This window comes from Coregonus clupeaformis, chromosome 27 (genome assembly GCF_020615455.1).
Source record: "Coregonus clupeaformis isolate EN_2021a chromosome 27, ASM2061545v1, whole genome shotgun sequence".
In the NCBI taxonomy this organism is placed as follows: Eukaryota; Metazoa; Chordata; class Actinopteri; order Salmoniformes; family Salmonidae; genus Coregonus; species Coregonus clupeaformis.
Window position 1 is genome coordinate 2,456,931 of NC_059218.1, and position 7,331 is coordinate 2,464,261.

The following is a 7,331-nucleotide window of genomic DNA, read 5'->3' on the forward strand; positions in this document are numbered from 1 at the left end:
CCAGAATCAATGGTACCAACCACAGCATCAAACACACCAGAATGGTGGACCAAGAAGACCAGGTGTCTGCTGGGGGTGCAGTCAATCAGGACATATGAGAAGGGATTCTCCTACAAAACCGCGGGTGCCCAGGCAACCACAACAGGGAAATTGAATGGCTGCAGTCTTAGAACTCATGGGGAGGACCAAATCAGGGTAGTTAGAGAAGCAATTATTTTGTACTAGAGGACAGGATTTACTTTTTGTAGGTTCTGGATTGATTGCACAACAATTTATATTTTTACTAAAATCAATGGAGCAGGTTGAAATGATTAGATTACTGGAAAGTGGTTATGGGTTTGTTATGTTATAGGTGTGTATTCCACTTAATGAAACATTATAATGTCTGATGTGTCATGATTGGGAGTCTTTTTTCTGGGATTGATGGAAATCCCCTACAGTATGAATGATGAGGGAGATGTAGGAGACCACGTCTCAAACAACATTTTAATAGATACTTGGGATCAAATATCACTGATTCCTTACACTGAGAAATTGACTGTATTTGTGACAGGGAAAAGTATTACATTCAGTGGGGTTAAAGAATCCTTCCGAGGGTTAAAGATAATGAATTCTGAAAGGTGAAATGTAAATTGACAGTATGAGGGTTACAAATAGTCAAATGGTGTATCATGCTGCATTTAAACAATCGCTGGAGGGGTTGAATTTGAGTGTAGTGGATTGTAGTAAAGTGTTATGGGCGTCGAATGACGAGGACACTAATGGGCAAAACCCTCATCACATTAGTAAACTATTTTGGTAGAAGAGAAGCCACATGGCATGTGGGAAAGTACAACCAACGAGGCAAGAGATAGCATATTTGGGGATTTGAGTTTTCGACGTCACGAAGCATGTTGGGCGTGATCGAGTGGTAGCAGTGCGACTAGGGAAAAGCCTAGGGGTTTAAATCTTATGGGATTTTATTTTGTTTTATGTGCACTAGATTGTGGAATTAAACGGGGAAGGGAGCAGTCACGAGTGATGTTCTTGAGGGTTTTCTGAGTGAGGGGATCAGGAGATGTGGCAATAGAGAGTGAGAATTTCGAATTTAAATTGTTTGGACTGATTAAGAGGTATCAAAATGGAAGCTAACTAAATGTGTACTTTTTCTTCCAGGAAAAAGGGGGGAGTGATTTTCTCTTTTCTTTGAAATATGTTCTGAGACTAGAAATAAGGCCTGGCTATTTTTTGTTTGTTTATTGTTTTACTATATGGTGTTCAAATAACCACAAACAACCTACTTAGCATGAAATGTTAGCTGTATAGGATTTATATTTTTTATTTTAGGGTTCTTTTCACGGGGTAGAAGTGGTATGTCTTAAGGGGGAAAATACATGTATTTAGTTTTTTTTAATTTACTGAATGATAAGTAACTACGTGTGATTTCTTTTGAAAAGAGCTGTACTAAGGACTTAATGTATACTTGATATACACAACATTTATGAGATGTTTTGAATGTTGGTAATGTTTAGTATACTATTGGATGGAACAATTCATTGAATGATTTCAATGACCTCTGCAATCTTTCCTGGCTTTATAGTGTGACATTTTGCTACTCTGTTAAGTATTTATGCATAGTCACTTTAACTCTACCCACATGTACATATTACCTCAACTACCTCAACTAGCCGGTGCCCCCGCACATTGACTATGCAACGGTACCCCCCTGTATATATAGCCTACCTACTGTCACTTTATTTTACTGTATATATAGCCTCCCTACTGTCACTTTATTTTACTTCTGCTCTTTTTTTCTCAACACTTTTTTGTTGTTGTTTTATTCTTACTTTTTTTGTTTAAAATAAATGCACTGTTGGTTAAGGGCTGTAAGTAAGCATTTCACTGTAATGTCTGCACCTGTTGTATTCGGCGCATGTGACCAATAAAATTTGATTTGATTTGATTTGATTTGATTTGACTTGATCACCCGCACTGTAAATCCTAGAGGCATGCTGAATTGGGGGTTGGTTATAACAAGGAATTGGGAAGAAGTATATAATTTGGCATTAATCCTATATATCATTCCAAACAGGACAAAGATGAAGTGAGAGAGTTAGTCCGGAAGGAGAGATATTCCTTGAATAATGTTATGGAATGCAAGTAGGTTAAGATATTATCAAAGGTTGTCATTTTAAGGTCAGTTATTATTTTTGGTTTAACAGGCAATATTGTTTTTTTTTGTTTTTTTAACACATGAATCACGATGTGATGCATGTGTCCAAAGGGGGGGAAGTTGGGCTTACAGGGGTTTTAATGTTTTTAATGTTTTTGGGTTTACAGGGGTTGTAATGGTTTTTAATGTTTTTGTGGTGAAATATGCAAGTTGTATTAAGGATATGAGCAGTAGTAATAATGTGTTATGGGTTAGGTTAAATCTTTTTTGTTTTTGTGATAGGAGGCAGGGTGTAGAGGTGGTCGGTCTATGAAATGAGTGGACTACCACAAGCTGCAAGCAGGTGCGCTTCATAATCTCAAAGCTTCTCCTGACAGAAGAGAGGACATAAGTAGCATACGGTGTCTCACCTAACCTAACAATGTTCTTAAGACTTTCTTGGGTGAAGGTAACTCTGCCTAACTGCGTAGGAGAATCTGAGCATTTTTTGTGCCCTGGAGACTGTGATGGTAAAAGATTACAGAAGGAAGAGCTGGAAAGACCCTATGTGGAGGGACCCATACCAGGTGTTGTTGGCTACCTAAATGATGATAAAAGTGGCAGAGACAGAAACTTAGATCCCTGTTTCCCACTATAGGAGTGTTCCAACCCCAGGAGAGGAAGATGGCCCCGCCATTGGGTAGCATTGTTGTCTTTTATGTTTGTCTGTGTTTGTGTCTTTGCAGTAATAACTCAGAGCTTCCCTATGGGTAGGCTGGTAGAAGGACACTCTCTTCGCAGACCGATGTCGATGGATTGAGAGGGACTCTGGCGGATCCGGAGACCCTAGTGATGGAAGAAGGTTAACAGCTAAAGTGACCATACATCGTCAACCAGGTTACACCAGCAGCTGTACGGATAGAGGGGAGCGCGATCTGGTATCATCTAAACCATTGTACCAGAGTACCACGAGGGAACCGATGACTTAGAGATGAGGGAGCTGAGGATGCTGGAGCTGGGATGAGCTACGTGTTCTTGCTGATTTCCTTTGGTGGAGGGACAGACCTTCGAGACCTTCGAGACTTTCGAGACCTTCAAGACCTTCAAGACCTTCTAGATCTTCAGGATATTTCATACATCCAAGACGCACCAGATATCCCCATCATTGATTTCTCTGCCCTTGATTAGTTCCCCTAAAAATAAGGTGAATAGCATACTGACATTAGTGGAGAGCAAAATATCAAGACATAGAGATATAGAAAGGATTCAAATGTATATTCCTGCACAAGCAGGAACCATAACTAGAATACAGAATGGGATCGCTAGTAAAGTACAAGGGTGGACTGGTTATTGGTGGGAGGAACCAGCACAAGCATTATGGGGAAATTACATGGGGTAGTGTGACTGTAGGGTAATAAAAGAAGAAGGCAGGTGGATAATAGACATAAGGATAACCGCCCAAGACTTAGATAAACAATTTGATGTAGTACTTAGTGCTACATTTCCAGGGGGCAGGGTTGTTGAAGTAGTTATTCCTTGGGAAAGTGCACTAAACCCTGTACATGTTAGAGCCATACCAAATGCAGAAGAAAGGGGAAGGAAGGAGCCGTTAGACAATGATTGGTATAGATGAGTACAATATATTACATAAAAAAAATAAAAAGAAAGAAAGAAAGAAAATAGTCTAATATGCACCACATCTCCTGTAAAAGAATTAACAGTAATTCCAAATCCTCACAGTTGCCAGGACTGTACTATGTTCAACCACAACTTCTATCATTTAAGGGACTCGGAAAGCAGCCCAGCAGAATGTTTGTTATATTTAGGAAATCCTAAATATGACCAATTTTATAATCAACCAGGATGAGGAGAGAAGTGTAAGCAATCATTAGAATAGGAACAAGGAAAAGGGAAACACCAGAGTAATATCAAAATAGACTATGAGCAAATATAGTAGTGTTCCAATTCAAGGGAGAATGAGGAACTATGTGGCATTTATACAGATAGCCTTTTGAATACAGACACTCCTCAAAGAAAAATTCATCAGGCAGCAGGATCAAGTATTAGAAATTGGTATTAAGAATGATTGGTGAAACATAATAACTTGTCATATAGTCAATGCTTATAGGGATGTTTTGGATTGGAAATGAATTCAACTAAACTGTTATGATTTGTCCATTCTTGAGGTTACTACAGATGGTGTCGTAATGCATAGCAGAGATAATTCGGTCGAGAACGGTGTGAACCTCAATATTAACCAAAAACCCTCTACCCGGCTGAAGAGGAGCAACAAAGGCGTTGAAGACGTTCCTGTCCAGCACACCTCTACCAGGAGACCTGAATCAGAACCAGCATCAAATCAAAGCAATCAATTGCCTTTTCTTTTAGGCCTTTTCTCTAAAGAATGTGACAGGAGTCCATGTGGAGTGAGCAGGAAGAGAGATCTATTCAAATAAAACATTTCTCATAGTTTGGGTGTACTGATTAGCAAAATGGACAAAACAGAATGAAGGTAGAGGTGGGGCGGCTCATGTGTGACATTGGAATTGGGACATTGCCAATGGGCAATCCAAGATGAACTATGAAGCTATCTGAAGAACAAAATGAAGACGCCAGAAGATTAAGTGCCGGGGGAGGAAGGGATTATTATTTGAGGTAGTAGGTTGATTAAGGAGGTATTATACACTGCTAAATTTATAGTAATTTAGACTAGGAATGCATTGAGATACTAATCTGTTGTAATTCTCTTTATGAGGAAGATAATGCTAAAATTATGGATAATATACAGTGGGGAAAAAAAGTATTTAGTCAGCCACCAATTGTGCAAGTTCTCCCACTTAAAAAGATGAGAGAGGCCTGTAATTTTCATCATAGGTACACATCAACTATGACAGACAACATGAGAAAAAAATTTCCAGAAAATCACATTGTAGGATTTTTAATGAATTTATTGGCATATGATGGTGGAAAATAAGTATTTGGTCAATAACAAAAGTTTCTCAATACTTTGTTATATACCCTTTGTTGGCAATGACACAGGTCAAACGTTTTCTGTAAGTCTTCACAAGGTTTTCACACACTGTTGCTGGTATTTTGGCCCATTCCTCCATGCAGATCTCCTCTAGAGCAGTGATGTTTTGGGGCTGTCGCTGGGCAACACAGACTTTCAACTCCCCTCCAAAGATTTTCTATGGGGTTGAGATCTGGAGACTGGCTAGGCCACTCCAGGACCTTGAAATGCTTTTTACGAAGCCACTCCTTCGTTGCCCGGGCGGTGTGTTTGGGATCATTGTCATGCTGAAAGACCCAGCCACGTTTCATCTTCAATGCCCTTGCTGATGGAAGGAGGGTTTCACTCAAAATCTCACGATACATGGCCCCATTCATTCTTTTCCTTTACACGGATCAGTCGTCCTGGTCCCTTTGCAGAAAAACAGCCCCAAAGCATGATGTTTCCAACCCCATGCTTCACAGTAGGTATGGTGTTCTTTGGATGCAACTCAGCATTCTTTGTCCTCCAAACATGACGAAGTTGAGTTTTTACCAAAAAGTTATATTTTGGTTTCATCTGACCATATGACATTCTCCCAATCCTCTTCTGGATCATCCAAATGCACTTCAGACGGGCCTGGACATGTACTGGCTTAAGCAGGGGGGACACGTCTCGCACTGCAGGATTTGAGTCCCTGGCGGCGTAGTGTGTTACTGATGGTTGGCTTTGTTACTTTGGTCCCAGCTCTCTGCAGGTCATTCACTAGGTCCCCCCGTGTGGTTCTGGGATTTTTGCTCACCGTTCTTGTGATCTTTTTGACCTACGGGGTGAGATCTTGCGTGGAGCCCCAGATCGAGGGAGATTATCAGTGGTCTTGTATGTCTTCCATTTCCTAATAATTGCTCCCACAGTTGATTTCTTCAAACCAAGCTGCTTACCTATTGCAGATTCAGTCTTGCCAGCCTGGTGCAGGTCTACAATTTTGTTTTTGGTGTCCTTTGACAGCTCTTTGGTCTTGGCCATTGTGAAGTTTGGAGTGTGACTGTTTGAGGTTGTGGACAGGTGTATTTTATACTGATAACAAGTTCAAACAGGTGCCATTAATACAGGTAACGAGTGGAGGACAGAGGAGCCTCTGAAAGAAGAAGTTACAGGTCTGTGAGAGCCAGAAATCTTGCTTGTTTGTAGGTGACCAAATACTTATTTTCCACCATAATTTGCAAATAAATTCATTAAAAATCCTACAATGGGATTTTCTGGATTTTTTTTCCTCAATTTGTCTGTCATAGTTGACGTGTACCTATGATGAAAATTACAGGCCTCTCTCATCTTTTTAAGTGGGAGAACTTGCACAATTGGTGGCTGACTAAATACTTTTTTTCCCCACTGTAAATGTACATTCAGCCAGTGTCAGTATGTGCCAAGGTGAGAGTTTTAACTTTGAATGATGGAACCAAGGTGACTTGGTTGTCATTCTAAATTTGTCTTGGGTAATTTGATTATGATTATGAATTGTAAGCTGACTGAGTGATCTAAATGAATATATGTGAGTTAAAGATGTTGAAACTATTCTTAAACATGTGTGTGGGTAAAAGAGGGAAGCTTGACCCAGGGTCAAATTGCTTGCTCTTACTTAGATCCATGGATGTCTTATCATATCAGAGACTGAAACTGGCTTGGGCCTTTTGTTTCAAACACAGTGAAAAGAGCCGGGGTTGAACAGAGTTTAAACTAAACATTAGTGTATTTGCAAGATAAGGATTGATTGATTGTAGTACTCTGAACTTAATGAAAGTCGAATTTAGCTGCCCTCAGAGACAAAGGAAGTGGGCGGAGCAATAAAAGAGGGGGAAACTGAAGAGGGCACTATATAAGATGGCGGGAGAGAAGAATAGGGGGTTCCAATCTGCAGATTGACCTGGCTTTGTTGAATTAAAAATAAAGTCATTCTTGATGCAACAAAAACTCTGTAAGACCTTTGATTTTTAATAAAGTATAGTGGTTATTTTCCACAACATGGTCAGTAGATGTGGTTCAGAAGTTGTGGTAAGTAGTTGTGTGGTTTTGGTCATTAATTGTGTGGTTCAGTGGTTGTGTAGTCAGTAGTTGTGGTCAGTAGTAGTGTGGTTGTGGTCAGTAATTTCGGTGAGTATATGTGGTCAGTAGTGGTCAGTGGTTTTCATAAGTAGGTGTCTTGTTTAGTAGTTG